The sequence below is a fragment of the Theropithecus gelada genome, chromosome 5 (assembly GCF_003255815.1).
Source record: "Theropithecus gelada isolate Dixy chromosome 5, Tgel_1.0, whole genome shotgun sequence".
In the NCBI taxonomy this organism is placed as follows: domain Eukaryota; kingdom Metazoa; phylum Chordata; class Mammalia; order Primates; family Cercopithecidae; genus Theropithecus; species Theropithecus gelada.
The window spans coordinates 121,324,072-121,346,150 of record NC_037672.1 but is presented as its reverse complement, the minus strand read 5'-3'; positions in this window follow the sequence as shown (position 1 = coordinate 121,346,150).

The following is a 22,079-nucleotide window of genomic DNA, read 5'->3' as shown; positions in this document are numbered from 1 at the left end:
TATTTTTTTATGTCTATTTCATTTACTTTTCCTCTAATATTTATTATTTCTTTCTTTCTGCTCATTTTGGGGCTTCGTTTGTTCTTCTTTAGATTCTTAAGGTATAAGCTTAGGTTGTTTACTTGAAGCCTTTCTTTTTCCTAAAGTAGGCATTTATTGCTATAAACTTTCTTTTTAAAACTTCTTTTACTGCATCTCAATAATTTTGGTATGTTGTTTTCTAGTTTTCTTTGTCTCAATGTATTTTTAATTGTTCATTAGTGAGTTGTTTAATTTCTACATATGTGTAAATTTTCTGAATTTTCTCTTTTTGTTGATTCTTAGTTTTATACCATTGTGGCCAGAAAAGATAAATGATATGATTTCACTCTCCTTGTATACGTTAAGAATTGTTTTGTGGTCCAACATATTATCTGTCCTGGAAAGTATACCAAGTCTGCTGTAGAAGAATGTCTATTATTCAACTGTTAAATAGAATTTTCTGTATATGTCTTTTAGGTCCATTAAGTGTATAGTGTTACTCAAATTTGCTGTTTTCATCTTGATTTTCTGTCTGGGTTACCTATTCATTGTTGAAAGTGGAGTGTTGAGGTCCCCCGCTGTTACTGTATTTTTTTTTTCCCTTCAGTTCTGTTAATATTTAAAAAAAAAATTAGGTGCTAAAATGTTGGGTGCATCTATATTTATAATTGTTATATTCTTTGGTAATTTGACCCCATTATCTTTATATAATGACCTTCTTTGTCTTTTTTTACAGTTTTTTATTTAAGTCTATTTTGTCTGATATTGGTATAGCCAATCCTGGTCTGTTTTGGCTATCAATTGCATAAAACGTCTTTTTGTATTCCTTTACTTTCAGCGTATGTGCATTCTTCAAGTTAAAGTGAGTTTTTTAATAAGCAATGCACAGTTGAATTTTGCTCTTTTATCCATCCAGCCACTCTATCTTTTTATTGGATAATCGAATCCATTTACATTTAAAGTAATTATTGATGAGTAATGATCTCCTATTGCCATTTTGTTAATTGTTTTCTGGTTCTCTTGTAGTTCCTTTGTTCCTTTCTTTCTCTCTTGCTATATTCCAGGCTCCTACAAAGGTATACTCATCATAAGTGACAAGACAGTGGTAAGAAAATTAGGAGAGTTTTAAGAGTTGTTTTATTTTTTCTACTCAGCAACTATTAAGAAAGGTTTATAGAAGTATATATTGATCTCAGCTCTATGGCTTTTCCTCTTATTTACAAGGAGTTTTTATTAAAAAGTGAAGTTGGTGCTAAGATGACGGAATAGTTGAATTACATATTTAGCAGATTAGTAGTTTTTGAGAACCAAACAATCCCTGGGGAGTCTTTTTAAATTGATTTTAATGGCAGATTTAATGCAAGGTGGTTGCCTGAAGGAAGCAGCTGACTACAAAGCATGTAATTATAGATTTCCCATTTTACAGGTAACCTTAGAGTCATACATAAACCTGTCAGAATTTCTTCGAGAAATGTAATGTGATGACAAGATTAATATTCTAGAGCTAGAAAAAGGTATTTTTATAATAATTGTTGATCAAGTTTTTAAGGTAAGAATTCAGGACGCGGCTGACCTATGAGTTTGAGAACTACTTTCAATTGTCATTTGATCTGTACTGCTTTTGTAATACATCACTTACAAACTTTTGTAAGCTGTATTTACTCAAGCTACCACAGTTTAGGGGTAAATTAGCTACTTGGAAACAGATAAAACAAATATAATTCTTCCATGACCATTTGATTTAGGTGTTAGATGATCCACACACTGTGTATGTGTGTGTGTGTGTGTGTGTGTGTCTGTATATATGCATTAATGAGTTGGATAACATTTTACCTCACTTTAGATTACGTAGTTTAATGATTTCCCAACTGTGTTACTAGTGTAGATTCCAAGGAGAATCCTAAGGGCAATGATGCCTTGGAATCGGGTAACAGTGACTGTGTAGGCAGGGTTGCCCAATGTTTTCTCAATACTTATTGCATTTCTGAATCAGCCTTCACTTCTAAAGATAAATCAGTGAGGACCTAACATCAGTTTACTAGGGTATGGCTTGCCCAAGTGAAGAAAATTTTCCTTTGTAGGCATTCTCCAACTAGAAAGAATATTATTAACCATCTTTAAGACAAAAAAAAAAACACTTTAATAATAAGTGGCCTCAGAGATTCAACTTTAATTTCATGACAAAGTAATAGAATATATTAATCATAATGTCATTGGCTTCAATATGCAATTTCTAGATATTTATTTAACTTTTAAAATAGCTGTTCTTATATGAAAATTTTAAACCTGCTTATCAAAGAAAGCTTTGAAACTTAGCAATTATTTTTTGAAAATTCAGTGACTACATGTATTGTGCACATTATTTCATACGCAGAATGAATCACATTCCTATCTCTGGTCTGTTTCCAAATCCATCCATTACACCACTCCCAGAATAATACCTAAAGAAAAAGTCTGACAAAGTTTCTCTTTCCTACAAATTATCCCATAGCTTTTGGTGGCCTATAGGAAGCAGACTAAACTCTTTAACACTGCCCTCAGTACTGTCTTTAATGTGGCTGCTCCTACATAACTCTCCAACCTCCTCTCCTGCCACTCCCTTCATTATGTTTTCTACTTGGGCTACAAAGCACTATTTATAATTTATTGTACACACTTTGCTATAATGGTTAATTGCATAAATTCTGAATCTGGCATACCATGTTCAAATCCTTACACTGTGACATTTGGCAAGATATTTAACCACTCAGTTTGAAGAGTAAATATGTCAATATATAAAGAATGACGAGTTTCCACTTCTGGCCATACAATTTTGAAATGAGTGTTAGTGAACTTGACATCCTTCTGAAACAACTAGAAAAGTGGGGGAAATAAATTTTGAATATTGAAAAAATGAGTTGCACAGAATTGTGATATCTTTAAGAAGAAAAACAAAAAGGGGGATCCCCACAATCACGTCAGCTTTGTGCCTGAAGACGCTAAATGGACCACAGCACAAAGAGATGAAACCTAAGTAGAGCAGTAGAACCTAAATCATCTTATTCTGTTGAGAAGACAAATAATGTTGTAGGAGAAGGAGAAAGTTATGAGAGAGAGTGCCAGGCAGGAGGGTAGGAAACCTGAATAGGGGTCTTCTCGTGTCTGTTGCTCAACATACTAATGCAAATACATAGAATGTGATTCTACAATGCTGAACTGTGAAGGAGATGAACATAAATAATTCCTAGAACAAATGCATGGCTGGGAGATATTTGACTTCAGAGCAGACAGAGTGGAAAGATTCCAATACCTCAGATACCCCAGAAAATTCAAATATTGGTAGTAGTGTTAAATTAGACCTACTTCAAAGATTAAGTTAGTTCTGCCCTTGGAAGGCCTAAAATTAAACCTTGATTAGATCAATAATATCTGTAAGTTATTTAACTACCCAGGGAAACAGAATAAGGAAGAGAGTAAAATTCAATCAATATGGTAAAATATCAGCCATTCAATCAATAATTACTAGACGAAAGAAGAAACAGAAAAAAGGTAGCCCATAATCAAGACAAAAATCAATTAACAGAAAGAGATCAAGAAATGACAGAAATGATAAAATTAGCAGAAAGGGGGTTTAAAACAACTATTATGAAAGTGCTTAAGAATTTAAACAAGAAAATTAGAAAAATAGAAAAGGAAGATAGGGAAAAAAATCAATGGAACTTCCTAAACTGAAAAAATTACATTATCAGAATGAATAACTAACTGGATGAAACTGACATCAAATTAAACAAGGCAAAATAAAAGAACAATGAACTTAAGTACATAGCAAAATAAGCCAGAAGAAGACAAACATCAAATTGTAATCTCGGGTGGCAGAAATAGAAAAATGTCTTTCAAACAATATGAATCATACAGAGGATGTTTGTGACCAAAAAGTAATAAATTAAAAATAAATAACCAAAAAAATGAATAATTTCCAAGTTTTTAGAAGTACTTCTAAATAATCTAAATATTTCTAAATAATTCATGTTCAAAGGACATATCACAAGACACTTAAAATATCTGAACTGCCATCACTGACAGCACTCTTTCCATCTATTTCTACTAATAGTCTGTTTGAGGACATTTAAGTTTTCTCTATCATGGTCTTCAAAATTTATTTCAGACTGCATCCAGTGCCTGGTTCCAAAACAACTCCCCAAATTTTTCTGTGTTTGTTATAGCAGCATCAGACTTCCATGTACTAAAATTTGTATGAGTTATCTACTGCTGCATAACAATATTACCAAAAAATTAACAGCTTAAAACCATGTACATTTATTATCTCACAGTTTCTATGTGTCAGGAGACTGGATACACCTTAGCTAGTTTTATGCTGCAATCCAAGTCATTGATTGCAATGCATTTATTGCAACCAACATGTCAGCTGGGTTGTGATCTTATCTGAGGTTCTACTGGGGAAGAATCTATTTCACAATTCATACAAGTTGATGGCAGAATTCATTTCCTTTTGGTTGTTAAACTGAGGATTTTAATTTCTTGCTGACTATTGGAAATCACTCTTAGAGGCCACCCATAGTTCCTTGTTATGCAAAGTGTTTTTTACTCCAGCATGACAAGTGTTACACTTAAATGATTATATGACTTTTATAGCAGTCATATAATCATATGCATGTAATTGCATACATCCCATAATCTTTACTGCATTTCGTGGGATAGAAGTAAGTCACAGGTCACACCAATACTCAAGGGGAAGGGCTTACATAACAGAATGAATATATATTAATATAAATATGAATTATACACAAGGAGATGGATATATAATTTATTTATTTAGATTTATATACTATATTTAGACAAGCATATGTGTATGAAGATATATATGTATTATTACTATTTATTTATTTACTTATTTTTTGGGATGCAGTTTTGCTCTTATTGCCCAGGTTTGAGTGCAATGGCGCAATGTTGGCTCACAGCAACCTCTGCTTCCCGGATTCAAGAGATTCTCGTGCCTCAGCCTCCCAAGTAGGTGGGATTACAGGCATATGTTACCACACATGGCTAACTTTGTATTTTTAGTAGAAACAGGGTTTCTCCATGTTGGCCAGGCTGGTCTTGAACTCCTGACCTCAGGCAATCTACCCGCCTCGGTCCCCCAAAATGCTGGGATTACAGGTGTGAGCCACTGTGCCTGGCCTATTTGTATATTTAGTAATGAAAATAGCTTCATAGTTATGTCCTGACAAAACGCTTTATACTTGTAATTTCAATCTGCCAAATGAAAGATTTGGGATTTTAATTGATTGGTTGATTGGTTTCACTGGTAAATACAAATGATTTAACATAATATAGATATATGTTACATATATATATAACTGCATATATAATATGTAATATGTATTATATATATATAACTGCAAAGGAATGATAATGGACACAGGATATGACAGAATTCATTGTTAATTTATCATTTTGCCACTGGGAAATAATTGGAAGTAAGTGACTTCAATTTAGAAAAAAAAAACTTTATGTGTCTGTTAGATGATATTTAATATTCTAACTAGAGAGTTTAAAGTAAAGGAGAAGCAGAAGTGAAGTACAATTAAAACCAGGAAAATCAATCTCTTCACTGTAAGAGTATGAGAAGAGGTTGAGTCAGGAACCTACAAAGAGTGTTTACTAGTTAGATAAGCAAATAATTGGCACATGTTTTTTCCTCTGAATTTGTCACTTCTCCATTGGTCAAAAGATTTCAAACATGGGATGTGTGACTGTTATGCTGCTAATAACTATTCTGGAAATACTTATCTCTCTGATGAACTGGCGACTCGTTGAGTATGGTTTTGTATATCTACATATACTATATGTTTGAAGTACCCATTACCACTTAATCTATCAGTTCACTTTTGATATTGAATGGTGAATGAAAGTATGCAGGAAGACCTCATCCTATGGTCTACCATTTATGATTGGACCAGAGGCAGAGTCTCACTCTGTTGGCCAGGCTGGAGTGCAGTGGCACAATCTTGGATCACTGAAGCTGCCACCCACCAGGTTCAAGCAATTCTGCTGTCTCAGCGTCCTGTGTAGGTGGGATTACAGGCACCAGCCACCATGCCCAGTTAATTTTTGTATTTTCAGTAGAGATGGGGTTTCACCATGTTGGCCAGGTTGGTCTCAAACACTTGACCTCAGGTGATCTGCCTGCCTTGGCCTCCCAAAGTGCTGGGATTACAGGCCTGATCCACTGTGTTCTGCTTGTACCAGAATATTTTAAGTTTAACTTTGTTAGATCATTAATATAGCCATATTTTCATTTTCAATTCTCTCTCTTTCTATCCTCTCACACACACACACGAACACACCCACCAACACACACAATTAGGAAGTGGCAAGACACACAAATTTGAGAAATATATTCATAAATATGATTTCTATAGTGCCTTGTATAGTGAGTAACAATAAATATTTGTTAAATTGATGAAGTTTTAATATTTGGAAACAGTATTTTTATTATGACTAACATTAGTTGCAGCTATTACCAAGACTTCTCAAGAACATAGGAAATATTAAAAACAAATGAACAAACAATAAACTTAAAGTTATAGATCACATTGACTTGGTGATTTCAATGGTCAAATATACAAACATCATAATTAGACTCCTTTTTCCTCATTAATTAGGAAATATGTCAGCAATTAAACAATGTGATTATGCTGAATATTTTATAAAGTTTTCGGAGTTTTAAAACATTTTTTAAATATTTAAAATGTTTTTAAAATACTTAAAATAAGTTTTAAAATATTTTCAGTTTTGAGTATACAAAAGTTGTGATTAATCATACATTTTCTATTGACGTTGCAATATATTTTTAAAGCTTTATTAAAGTCTACTTTAGATACCATAAAGTTCGTTCACTGTAAGTAAAAGTCAATACATTTTCAGTAAATTTTTAGAGTTGTGTGATCATTATCAAATTCCGTTAGAACTTTTCCATCACACTAAAAAATTTCCCTCAAACCTCTTTTCAGTCAATTTCAGCTTCTACTTCCAGCCCTAAGCAACCACTGATCTGCTTTCTATCTCTATAAATCTACTTTTTCTGAATATTTTATATAAATAGAATCATACAATAGGTAATATTTTGCATCTGGCTTTTTTCACATGTCACAATGTTTTTGAAGTTTATTTATGTTAAAACAGTGCTTTATGTTGTATCTAAGAACTCTTTGCCTAACCCAACGTCTTGACACTTTTCTTTAATGTTTTCATCCAGAACTGTTATAATTTTAGCTTTTACATTTAGGTCTCTATGATCCCTGTTGACTTAATCTTTCTGCATGATATAAAGAAAATTCTTAGACAAACATATCTATATTCAAAAAGATATAAATTTGTATTGACTTACCTTGAAATGTATTTTATTTTTTCATTTGTATATATTCAAGGCCAGCACACCAGAAATTCACTTAGACTAAGATAATTATAATTAAAAAAAACAGTCTTGGGATGAACTGGGAAGTAGTTCTGTTGGCTTTGTACCACTCCTTATCTTTCTTATTACTTACTTTCTCCTCATTACCCTATAGAAGAAAAAGAGATCTTCTGGCAGCTTGCTGTTAGTCAGAACCAATACAGAATTTCCTTCCTCCACACTCTCTCAGTAAAACATAAAGGTATGTTCTATTTTGTTTCAGTGGAATTTCCTGCTAAAGACAAAATAAAATTTTTCTGAGTACTTAGGGATATTTAGAGTACTTGCTGTCAAAATAGCTATGGGAAGGAAAACAACAGTGAAAGGACCTAGAGTAATCAATATAATTGCTAATTAAAATATGTCAAAAATGCATCCAATACTAATAATCCAAGGACAGTGAGAAAATTGTCCTAGAAATTATGCGACGCTTATAAGATATATTTCTCCTTGCTGATAAGTGGAGGAATATTAGAAAATTTGAGGTTATTTTTCTTTCAACTAAAACCTGATTAGTGCTTCTTTACATAAGCAGCTCTCCCTTCTTAGTTTATTTCTCTTTTTATACAGGAACCTATGTTGTTAGAATTAATCTGAAGAGTCAATAATCCCACCCACTATAGCAGGAAAGAATGATTAGTAGATGGATTAATAATGACTGTATTTACCTTTATAATATGAGAGCTAATCATTCTCATGCTGATAGGAATAAAGTAATGCCAATGACAATTTAGACTTAAGTAGCCTTAATGTAGTAATAAAGAACAATCAACAATTTTATTGCTACCACTCATAAAATACATTACCTTTTATCCTAAGAAAGTTTCAAGTATGTAATTGTAATCATAATTTTAACTCATGAATTTATGCATTTTTATTCCTAGATATCAGCTGGAGTTATTTCATTTAATTGAAGAAGAACACTCAGCATTTTATTACCTCTTGAAAGTCTGAATAGTAAAGATATATTTTCTAAAGATGGTGAATTCTTATTCAGTAGAGTTTGTGGCTTACAAATGATCCATTCATACCATTCACAGCTATTAAAAAACAATATGTGCGTTTGAGTTCTCTGCCACTAAATCTAGGAGGCATCAGGAAGAGCAAGGTTTTCAATGCAGCTTCACAGTCTTCTTTTAGAGTGATGGTTCTCAAAGTGTGGTACCTAGACAAGCGGTGTCAGCCCCATCACTGAAAGAGATCAGAAACAATGGGGGTAGATGCCCAGCAAGCTGTGTTTTAACAAGTCCTCTGGGTGATTCTGATGCTTAATAAAGTCTTGATAACTATTAATTCTAAGTTAATAATCACTGATAAATTCTTAGTAGGCAGGCTCCTGTTCTATAATGTGTTCCATATTCTCTCAGTCCTAAATGAACCAGCTCAACTTCCCTTGGAAGTGATTGCATCTGAGTCTGCATCCTCCATGGGGATTGAGATGGAAAAGCTCAGAGTTAGGAAGGAGTACCAAGATGCAGCTGAGGTAAAATGCTGTAATGCAGAAAGGATGACCAGGTTCTAAAATGATGGCCCCTGTGGAAATCTTTGTATTGAAACAGCCATGAATTTCACAACAGTGCATTTCAGAAACAGAGACCAGACGGGAAAGAAACAGGTGCTCGCAGAGGATTATTAAGTATTAATTAATTAGGTCAAGGTGTACTGTTTCCAAGACCCGCTAGAATGCTTTCCAAACGGTGGTCTAGTTGTCAATCTCCATTATAATGTTACTCTGGCTCTCAGTTTAACCCATATTTATGAAGGGAACTATGAAACTTTAACTTTCAGTCCCTGTCTTCTAGATTATTTACAAACTCTCCCTTCCCAATCTGCCAGGCATACTTTGCCTTTGTTTACTTTGTAAACACTTCTACTGAAGAGTTTGAGTTATGTAATTTCTCTGTCTGAAAGTTTGCAGTGCTCTCGTTTTCTTACCAGCTATTAATATGTACATTCTTGCTAACTTGACATCTGAGGCCTTCTAAAATGGATGTCAATTACCCTTCCAATCTAACCTATAACTGTTTCCCAACATGCATGCTGTATTCACTAAGTTGGACAGTTTACCCTTCCTTGAATACTCTCAATAACCTCTCCATTGTTATCCTGCCTGATTCTGTTCCCTCAAATTCTCTTCTAGATGCCTGACATATAATACTTTTTGTGGGATGTGGTCTCACTCTGTCGCTTGGACCTATCTAATTCTCTTTGTATTTACTCTACAACTCCTTGTTACAAATTCTACTTATTTGTTCATAATGTGGTAACTACAGTATGATAGGAATTACACATCCATTTATTCAACACATAAAAATTAGAATTATGATATCTACTTCAAACACCTTTTCAAATATGCTAATGAATGAATGCAATTTTACTGTTTATTAACTTTTAATAATATTATTCACAAAAATATAAGAACAATAATGTAGAAAGTATTCAAAACATAAATTCCAAAAGTAATTATTGACAACTAAGTCTCTGACAAGACATCTAAGATAGCTCTGTCATCACTGAATTTAGATTCTAGTTAGGAGAAATAGAGTAGATTTACAATGTTCCTAACACAAAGAAATGATAATGCTTGAGGTGTTGAACACCCTAGTTACCCTAATTTGATCGTTATGCATTGTGTGCTTGTTTAAAAATATCACATGTGCTTCATAAATATGCACAATGATTATGTATCCATAACTAAACGTTAAAAAATTAAAAAGAATAATTTTACAGAATGAAAATATAATTAAGAAAATAGAACAAAAGGATGGAATGCAGTGTGATTTTACAGGAGAGATACTTAAAGCTAGTTTTTCAAGCAAGGTCTGTCTTCAGTGATTTACTCATTCATTTGTTCGTTCATTTATTCAGTGATCTATTCATTCATTATGTTTATAGTAGTAAATATTATATAAAAATAAATCATGGAAATATATACAGAGTGACTGGTGAAGGTGGGCATTTTTATTTTAGATGAAGTAGTTGGGGACATCCTTCAGAGAGGCAATCATTGTAGCAGGCACCTGGATAACAAGCAGGAGTCAGCACAGATAATTTGGTAAAAGATGTTACAGTGAGTGGACATCTAAAAATAAAGAAAATTCCCACAAAGATCAGGAAGTCTTCTAAGGAAATCTGCTTAAGAAATGTTCCTACCCAGCTGGGCAGGCTTTTAGATATTTTGGCTCAGTATCCATGTCCAAAGTTGTGCAGGCTTAAGCAAACCAACCCTCTCAGACTCGGGGGATGTGCTTGCCACATGTTGACGGTCAGAGGATGTGAGCGTGGGAAAGTTTCCCGAGTAAGAACACTGTGTGGTAACTGATGAATTCCGCTTCTGATGTGAGTGGATGCTTCCTTGACTTTGTGAGCTTTAAACTGATGCCAAAATCATCAAACTGCATGTATTTCTTTCTATTTTCTCTCCATTTTCCTTGTCTGCCAATGTTGAGAACATTCACATACATCATTTAACTAGACAAACAGGCCCAACAGTAGCCTGTTCTCAGTTACTCCTGTGACCAGATAATTTTCTTATTTGAGTTTCCCAAGATATTCCCCCAGTAAAAAGACACTATGTACTCTAGGCGAGAAGTGTTGGCTCACGCCTGTAATTCCCGCACTTTGGGAGGCTGAGGCGGGCGGATTGACTGAGGTCAGGAGATCGAGACCAGCCTGACCAACATGGTGAAACCCTGTCTCCCCTAAAAATACAAAAGTTAGCTGGGCATGGTGGCGGGCACCTGTAATCACAGCTACTTGGGAGGTTGAGGCAGGGGAATCACTTGAACCCGGGAGGCAGAGGTTGCAGTGAGCCGAGATCATGCCACAGCACTCCAGTCTGGGTGACAGAGTGAGACTCTGTCTCAAAAAAAAAAAAAAAAAAAAAAAAAAAGACACTGTGTACTCTAGAAAATGATCCTTTAAAAAGGAATTTTAGTTTTTAGCTCTAATAAATTTATTATACATTTAATTGAGATGAGAATCAATCCTTCACTGTGTTTTACACAGTGAGATCAAGAAATTGCCATTTTACAACAAAGTAAATGTCAGTCAGTTAAAATGCTACGGTATCAAATAATTCTTTTCCCATTTTCAAGTGAAAACATATACGACAGATGTCCATTCTGGATGTTTTGAAGGAAAAAAAACAGAAAATAAAAATAAAAAAACACTTTTAATTCGACTTAACATGCATACATCATGTAAGCAAATAGTAATTCAAAATATCTATATATAAATATAAGTTTGTGCCCCCAAATGTTGATCCATCTCTCCTTCACTCTTAATTTATTTGTAGAGCAATAAAATTGCTAAAAAATTGCTGCTGCCAATACCAGTTCTCTGTTGGCAAATCTGATGCTATACTTTAAAAATAAGTGAAGAAGCAGCCAATTGCACTGGCAATAAAGCACTCAAGCATTAACCACTGGATATTGGACCTTTTTTCTGTCCCTCCAACGCTTTGACCACACACAAATCTCTGGATAAAACTCTTCTCCTGGCACAAATTTTTGGGTAAACTTCATCACATTAAAAGGCAGGAAAAGGGGTTTTTAGACCTACCTCTGCTACTGCAACTTGCACTATCTTAGATAAGCTCAACCATTTTTGAACTCTATTTTAATGGTTAACAAGATGGCTTGGTCTAAATGACATCCTCGTTCTCTGTGGTTTTACCATTCTGAGCGCGTTTTCCTGGCCTGTTTGCATGCAGCTGTCCCTCATTGCGGCTGATTTCTGAGCCACATTTACCTTTTCTGCATTTCCCTTGATTTCCAAGGTATTTGTAAATCTAGAGGAATGAGCCGGAGGGAAGGAACTGGAGAGGAGAGGAGGGAGAATAGATGCCGCTGAGAGTAAAGTTACACACCTTTCACCACAACACTTAGGAGAAAACAATTTCGCTAATTTCCATTAAGTTTGAACTCTCAGGCAGGAAAGTATCTTCAGGTGAGAGTATTTAAAGAGCAACTGCGTGTTCCTCCTCCACTCTTAGAAGATTTCTTCAGGCTAACCATGCAGAGCTCAAAACGTGTTGAAAGCTGCAACCAACAAAGGTAAAGGCATTATTTTTTATTTATTTATTTATTTATTTTTGAGAGAGAGTAATATAAAATCTGGACAGGTTCAGTTCAGGCATCTATCCCAGAAAGTAATTGTCTTTTTTGGTGATACAGAAACAAATACAGCCCAGCGTTTTGAAGATTTTATGTTCATAATTGGAATATTTAAGGTAAGCTTATAGGTCCATTATGTGTAAATATGAATCTTATTTATTTATTTGTTTAGAGACGGAATTTCGCTCTTGTTGCCCAGGCTGGGGTGCAATGGCACGACCTTGGCTCACCGCAACCACCGCCTCCTGGGTTCAAGCAATTCTCCTGCCTCAGCCTCCCAAGTAGCTGGGATTACAGGCATGCATCACCACACCCGGCTAATTTTGTATTTTTAGTAGAGACGGGGTTTCTCCATGCTGGTCAGGCTGGTCTCAAACTCCCAACCTCAGGTGATCCGCCTGCCTTGGCCAGCCTTCCGTAGAGCTGGGATTACAGGTGTGAGCCACCACACCTGCCATGATTATGAACCTTTAGGTAGTAGGACTGATTAATGTGTAGTATCTTTTTCAATAAGTAAAACTAGATGCCCTCCTACCATCAGGATTCTGGTGATAATTAACTCTAATTAAGACCAGAATGGATAATTTACAATTTTGGGTTGTATTTACTGCATTTAATAAAGTGAGTTATAATGAATTGAGACAGAGGGTTTAGGGATTCTTAAAAGTTTTGGCCTGTATTATTTGCACATATCAAATGTGTTCTCTGTTTGGGGAAAAAAAAAAAAAATGTTTGCACATGGGTTTTTTTTTAAAGAACATTTCATACCTGTAACAAAATGAAAAACTTACTGAGTATTTGATGAACTCCATAGCCTATGTAATTATTGGAACTCTACACAGATCCATTTTAATTTACACCTCAGAATAGTGAAGAATTGCTAAGAGAAGACATCCACAGCATTAGAACTAGTTTTTCTTAGAGATGAATGGGCATTGCTCTAGGGATAAGAGGGTACGCCGGGTTATAACATTTTGGGATAATGGAAGAAGATTTGGGGGACAGAGACTTCCATTATTAGCTTATTGCTCCTAAATTCTTACTTAGCACAATGAGAATATACAGAGACTGCTTTGGAAAGGTAGCAGAGTATACCTCTGAAATCTGACTTGTGAATCCACACAGGATCAATATGGGAAATCAGACATAGCATTATTTGTAACCCTGAATCACTTCTAATCATTATCAGTGAACTGAAATGCCTACTTCCCCATTACATTTCACCACCTTAACGTTTTCCTGAGAATCCATGAGTCCTACAGTCTATATTCTTTGCTCTGACTCTACATGACAATAATTAACCCAGTCATAGTGGAGCATTCACTTTTTCCTCCCTGCCCAACAAGTGAAACAGAGTATCAATCGCAGAGTTATTAAATACAGCCCAAGGCAGGACATTTTGGCTGGCAATGCCAGATACCAAACATCCACTTCATAATTTTACTAGTACCAATCGCCTGTAGGTGTTGTTGAGGTAACCGTGGTGAAGTAACCATAGTAAAGCAACTGATACTCATTCATTTGTTAATTAAGATTAAAAGTGTAGCTCTTTATGCTTCATGAAAAGATGGTTTCACAACTCTGAGTTTATAAGAAACTCAATTCCTTTGGGGTAGAAATGTATTAGAACATAAGTCAATTTTTGTAGAAATCTTTTCAGGAGATCTAATTCAATCTATTCTGAACCTCAATATGGTATCTTCTCATTAGCCATAGAATTTATAAAAATAAATTGAAAGCTTTTGGCTTTAGCGATGGTTATATTTAATAACATCTTGTAACAATAGGCATCTTTTGCTTCCAGACAAAAACTTCAGTAACTTCCGAGCTTTTGCTTTTTCTATTTTAGTTTTATAATAGAATTTGTATGTAAAACCATAAAACCTAACATAAATCAGGAAAAGGAAAACAATGAAATCCTCCCTTGACTTTGTTTCATTAGAGGGAAAACTACATCACAGATATAGAGTCACACATACTAAAAAATGTTACTGAAAATATGTAATATTGACAACAAGATGCAGAAGGGCCTCAATAGTTAAGGCATGACAATTTATTAAAGTCTCCTTTTATGGGTGTCTCCAGTGAGTATGAGACCTGCAAGTGTAACACACATGCTGTTTTATTGTAATGTTTTTGTTATGTGAAGTTTCATGCTGACAACTTACTTGCAACCTTAAACTGAGAAACCCACACCAAAGCCCCAGCTCCCATAGTGGAAATATATTGGCAAAGGAGAATTTGAAATGCTATTGTCTGACCTCTTCATTTTACAGATATGGAGGTGAAATGAATTTCTTTCTGTCACTCAAGTAATTCACTGATTTAACAAATATTTTTTGAGTAAATTGTGTATGTAAGTCTTTGTGTCAGGAAGTTAAGTTAGACAAATGAATAAGATAACATTTAAAGTAGAGACCCCTATACTAAACACTAAACTAATTGGGGTAAGAGTGAGGACAATAATAATTTCCAGGATAGAGGTAGGATACCTAGCCATCTTGAGATAGTCAAGAAAGGCTGAGCAATCTGAGATGGGACAGGGAGCATAAGCAGGGATTAGCCCAGTGAATACAAGAGAAAAAGCATTTGGAGAGAGAGAACACTGTGAGAAATGGCATGGTGTTAGAAACAGCATGCTTTCATGATTTTGATGCTTTGACTCAGTGAGTTTGCTTTAAGAAGGAAAAATGGCCAATTTTATAAAAATTCTGCAAGTAGCTGCAAAAGAAGAGGCTGCTAAAAGAAGCATTATGTGATAATGAGAATTATTCTCAGCTATCATGAACAGAAGCTGTACAATTCTGATTTGGTAGATAATATTTTTCTTTTTTTTCTTTTTCCTTTTCTTTTTTCTTTTTTTTTTTTTTTTTTTTTTTTTTTTTTGAGATAAAGTCTTGCTCTGTCACCCAGGCTGAAATGCCGTGGCACGATCTTGGTTCACTGTAACCTCCGCCTCCCAGGTTCAAGCAATTCTCCTGCCTCAGCCTCCCGAGCAGCTGGGACTGCAGATGCGCACCACCACACCCAGTTAATTTTTGTATTTTTAGTAGAGATGGGGTTTCAGCATATTGGCCAGGCTGGTCTTGAACTCCTGACCTCATGACCTACCCACCTTGGCCTCCCAAAGTGCTGGGATTACAGGCATGAGCCACCACGCCTGGCCTATATTTTTCTTTTTCAAATAACTTGTAAAATGTTCTCAGTGATCCATTTACCCTCACTATTTGCATTAGTCTTTCCACTCCCCATTCTTCTGGTGAAAGAAAGTCACTTCTAATCACTTTTTAACTTTTTCTCCTCTCCTCCACTTCCCCACTCCACAGAGACTTGAAGCAGCTTTTAAAGAAAACACTTCAAATCCATTATTTCTCCTTAAAAGTTTGGAACTAGTTTGGAAATTCTTGTATCAGCCCAAATGATCAAATCTGAACAGTGTCAGCACTCCAGAATTTGGAACATGTAAGAACAGAGCTTAGCATTACTTTGCCTCATTCCAGTCAGGCTAGAGTAGCTACTTACTTCCCTAAAGAGACTATTGTTGAGTGATGGGTACATATAAATGGGATCTGGACATAGGTATAAAGAACAGTTTTCATCATAAAGGATTCTGGCTTTTAATGCACCTGAGATAAGATTTTTGGAGCAAAGGCCCGTGGAAGTAATTTTCTTCCCATAACCCTCCCCTAGAGTTTAAGATTTCCCAGGTGTATGGCTATTATGACATGGATTTTAGTGTTGAAAGAAAGTACTTATGGCCTAGTTAGTAGGAAACATTGAAGCTGCCACTTAGAAGCAAACCCACTTAGTCATTCCTGCTTTTCGGTAGTGAATAATGAGGAATTAAGCACATGTAGTTTCTAGTATAAGGGCCTTTGCAGTAATTTTCATGATATTTTACAGCTCACTTTGAAGAAGCATCACATTTAGTGCAGCTGGAGATCCACTGGCCTTCTATTATTTCACAAATAAGACAAAATTGGATTTTAAGTCACATTTAAAAGCAGAGCATCTATTTATTTATCCATGGATCACATTAAAGTCTATGAGAGACATTACAGCAAAGATGTTAATAATGTTGGAATCAGAAAAACTGGGGAAGGTTTTACTCTTAGTCACTTACTAACTCTCTAACAATGTTTAAATTAATCAGACTATGTCAATTTGGTATGTAGGTTATACTAAATATACATAATTCTCTAGACAACTTTTCTCATTCTAGATATGTTATATTTGCTTTATATTTTGAAATCACATAATTAGGTGCAAACAAAATTAGAATAGCAGCCAGACCATGTGGCTCATACTTGTCATCTTAGTACTTTGCGGGGCCGAGGCTGGAGGATCACTGAAGGCTAGGAATTAAAGACTGACCTGGGCAACATACTGAAACCCTGTCTCTATGAAAAATAAAAAATATTAGCCAAATGCAATGGTGCTTACACGTAGTCCTAGCCATTTGGGAGGCTGAAGTGGGGGCGTCAGTTAGGTCCAGGAGTTTGGGGCGACAGTAAGCCATGGTCACGCAACTGCACTCCAGCCTGAGTGACAGAGACAGACCCTGTCTCAAAAGTAAAAACAAAAACAAAATTGGAATAGTTATATCTACTTGATAAATTAATTAGCATAATACAGTGATATATTTTTCATATGATAATGCCTTATGCCTTAAAGTATGTTTTCTCTGATATTAATATACTATTATGATTTTCTTTTTTAGTGTTTGCTTAATAATTGCTTTGATCTTTTTATTTCCAAGCTTTGTGTCCTTACTTTGGAACACTAACTCCAAACTTAAATGCTATTATGTATTTTAATTACACATGAAATATGTTTCTTCATCTTCTAAGATATTATTTTCATTGTTCTGTACGTCAAAAATGTATTTATATTTACCCACATATTTAACATTTTGTTTCACTTTTATCTTTCCTGCATCTTCATCTATTTGTTTTGAATAATATTTCATTCATTTGAAGAATATCTGCTGCTTAAAACTTGTTCAACTTTTGTTTAAAATGTGTTTCACTCTCATTCTAGATGGATATTTTTGTTGAGTATACATCCTACATTTTGTTCTATTTTTAAGATTTTTTTTTTCTTTCATAGCTGCACTATGTGTGCCTGGGTGGATTAATTTTTTGAAAAGAAATTTTCTGCTTGGAATTATCAGGCTTATGAAATCTGTCACTTAATAAATATATTTCGTAATTTCTCAAAATTGCTCATACATAATATCTTACAAGATTGCTTTTGTTCTATCTTTCCCTCTCCTCCTTTCAAAAAGATGGTATTTTAGGTTTTTCAATGTATTTATCTATATTTCACCCTCTTTTTGGTCTTTTTCATCTTTTATATTTCCATGCTTAATTGTAGATATTTTCTTCTTCATTTACTTTTCATATCATTAATTTTCTCTTCACCTGAAGAGAAGCATCTGACCTGTTATTAAACCTTCCTATTTTATTTTATAGTAAGAGTATTATAATTTTTAGTTTGAGAACATATATTTGGTTCAATTTCCAATCTGCTATATCACCTTTTATAATTTCCAGATATCTGCTGATAATTTCAAGCTTTGATTCTATTTCTTTGGGCACAGAAAGTGTAATTCTTATATAGTATGTATCTAATAATGCCATTATCTGTAGTCTCTGGAAGTTTTTATTGGAAAATATAATGCCTAACTGTCTTCCCAAATAGTGCCCTTACAAAATTCTCTAGTGCTGCTCATTCTTCTGGCTTTTGCTTCATTTGATTCCCGTCCCTTCATGTGCCTGGTTATCTTGGATTGTGTGCTGCATATTATGTTTAAATTTTATTTGTAGAATCTCTTTTCTAAAAACTATAAAAATTTGTGAGGGAAAATAAAGAAGTCTAAATAAATGGAGAGATATGCTAATGGTTACAAAGACAATTCTCTGAAAGTTAATCTATACATTTAATGTAATCTCAATAAAAATCCTAGAAGTCTTTATATTTTGGTAAACATTGCTAGTAAATGGCAAAATTTATGGAGAAATGCAAAGAAACTGGAAAACAAAAGCAATATTTTCAAAGAACAAAGTTGAAGGAGTTTCTCTACCTTACTTCAAGACTTACTATAAAGCTATACTAATTTACTAATTAAGACCGTTTAGAATTGTTGAAATTACAGACATATAGATTGATGGAATAAAATAGGAAGTCTATAAATAGACCTAAACTCTTATTTCATATCACATACCAAAATTAACTCAAAATGGATCACAGATCTAAATAGAACAACTGAAACTATAAAACTTTGAGAAGAAAATATGAGAGGAAATCTTTGGGACTTCGGTGTAAAGTCTCTTTGATAGAACTACAAAAAGCATACACCATCCAAAAATGAAAAGTTGGACCTCAAAATTCAAATAACAGAAACACAAACTTTTGCTCTTTCAAAGACACCATTAAGAAAATGAAAAGGCAAGCCATAAGTGGGATGATCATGTTCACAGCATGCATATCTGATAAAGAAATATGTAAAGAATTCTTGCCACACAATAGGAAGAATACAAACAAACCAACCTTAAAATGGGTAAAATTTCAAAACAGATTATAAGGAATAGGAGTGAAGACAAATTTAAAAACCACCCAAGTAGAATTATGTCTTAGTCAGTTTGGGGTGTTATAACAAAGTACCATAGACTGGTGGCTTATAAGCAAACAAACAAAAACTTTTTTCTCACAATTCTGTAGGCTGGAAGTCCCACAACCAGGGTGCCAGCATTGTTGGGTTTCACTCCTCTTATGGTTTGCAGATTACTATCTTCTTTTGCAGATTACTATCTTCTTTTTGTGTCCTCTGATGGCACAAGAGCAAGAGAGATCTCTAGAGCTCCTCTTATAAGGCACTAATCCCATTCACAAAGGCTCCACTCTCATGACCTAATTACCTTCCAAAGACCACCACCTCCTAATTCCATCCTATTGGGGGTTAGGATTTCAACACATAAATTTTGAGGGTACACAAACATTCAGTTTACTTCATTACTCCTCTTCCCCCCGCCCCCGCCCACAAATCTGTGTATTTCTCACATGCAAAATGCATTCATTTCGTCCCAACAGCCCCAAAAGCCTTAACTCATTCCAGTATCAACCCCAAAAACTAAGGTCTAAAGTCTCACCTAAATATCATCTACATCAAATATGAGGGAGGCACAAGTTATGATTTATCATGAGGCAAATTTCTCTTTAACTATGAACCTGTGAAACCAAACAGTTATATGCTTCCAAACTGCAATGGTCAGACAAGCATAAGATAAACATTCCCACTCCAAATACAGAAATAGGAAAGAAGGAAGAGGTGAAGGGTATCAAGTAAGTTCAAAACCCATCAGGGCTCAATAATTAAAAATTAAGGTTCAAAATAATCCTCTGGCTAACTTCTCTGTCCTCCAGACCCCCTATAGCAATGGCCCCATTTCCACAGCTCTGCTGGGCAAGACTCATGTGTGCATGGCTCATCTGGGCTAGAATCACATGCTGGTGACTCTCCCGGTCTGGGGTCATGTCCCCATGACTGTATTGGACACAGTCCATGAAGCAGCTTTGGCATGGAAGCCCCTACCTAAGGCATTGAGTGTAGGCATTCTGGCCCACCTGAATCAGAGAGGATGCCCAACCCTTTGAAATTGCTCTGTGCCTCTGGCCCTTGCACTCTGGGCGTGTGGTGAAGGAGGCAGTCCTGATTATCTCTGAATCACCTTGTGGGGTAAGCGGTATCATCCTTCTTTATTTTCAAGAACAATGCTTGGCTCCTGTTGAGATGGCTATTGAGGTTTGTGGTTGAAATGGTGACTTGGCCATACTCTTAATCGTCTCTTCTCAACACACTTTCTCAGTGTTTTCAATGCGGATAGCCTGAGTATTTTCCAAATCTTTAAATTCTACTTCCTTCTCAACATTTCTGTCTTAAAAGCATTTCTTTCTTCTCACACTTAACTATAATCAGGCAAGAGTAACCAAATTGCTCCTTCAATGCTTTGCTTAGACATTTCCTTGGTAAAATATCCAATTTGGTTGCAAGTTCTACCTTCCACAAAACAGTAGAACACAAAGACAAGTCAGTTATTTATTTATTTATGTATTTGCCACTTATTAATGACAAGGATCTCCTTTTCTCTATTGTCCAATGTCATGCTTCTCATTTCCATCTGAAGTTGCAGCAGAATGGCTTTACCATCCATATTTTAACCAACATTCTATTCATGTTACTAAGGTATACTCTAAAACGATAAGCTTTCTCTATAGTTCTACCCTTTTCTTTCTGAGCCCTGACAAGATTCACCTTTAAAATTTTGTTCATGGCTGTATAGGGTTTGTCTAGCATACACCTGAAAACATTTACACCCTCTACCCATTACCCATTACCAAAGCTGCTTCTGTATTTTTAGCAATGTATTATAGCAGGACCCCCACTTTTTGGTATCAATATCTGACAATTTTAATAGCTCAATAATAAGTAATATGTTTTTGAATTGGGCAGTTAAGAAATACTAGAAATAAAAAAGCATGTTGAAGTATTTGCTGTGGTAGAAAATCAGGTTTGGCTTTATTATGACTTTAAGATTGGACATAGAACCAATGAGTAGAAAAGTCATATGCTGGGATAGAGCAGAGGAAAGGAAAATGAGTTGAATTTTGAATATATAGGCTTTAGGTACCTAATGCAACATTTACTGGATCTTCCTTGGGAGACTAGTTGGTGATTACTAAAAGGGAGTTTTCAGAAAAACTACAGAAAAACATGAATAGATGGTGTAAGGAAGTCAAGGAAGGAAGAAATGATCAGTAATGTAAAATGTGTTAAATACGGTGTTAATACTATTTCTACAATAATGAATAAGTGTAGAAATGTATTAATACTTTTAAATATTTCAAATCTCATTGACATTTAGCTAGAATGCATTTAGTTAGAAATGGAATGGTTCACGTTTTGAGTAGCAAGTTTCCATTTTTAGGTTATTTATAAGTGATATGAAAAGTAATCACTATATTTGACAGTCTATGGTTACTTGTATGGGATGAATTTCAACGGAGTGGAAGAGCCAGAAATAAAATTGTAGCAGGTTTTGTGAATAAGATATGAAGAGACAGAAACAAGAAATATACATATACACTATTCTTTCAGTGAGATTGATTGTGAGTTATAAAATGAATAAATTTGGTTTCTCTAGTAAGAGTTTATGAAGAAGATATCACAAGGAAGGACATCGGTATAAAACAGTGCTACAGAGACTGATAGGTTGCATAAAGAGAAGGGAGCTGATTATATTATGCTTGTGAATCTACATCTGAAGATCCTCTTAGTGAGATTTGTCTCAGCAGCATACATTAACAATGAAAGTAGAAACAGAAGTTTAAAATCCACCAGAAATTCTCAGGCCGAGGCTTCAGACTCCCCTTTCTTTGATTTCCAGTGGACTTGAGATGAAAAGTAGAACAGATCTAAGCAGCTT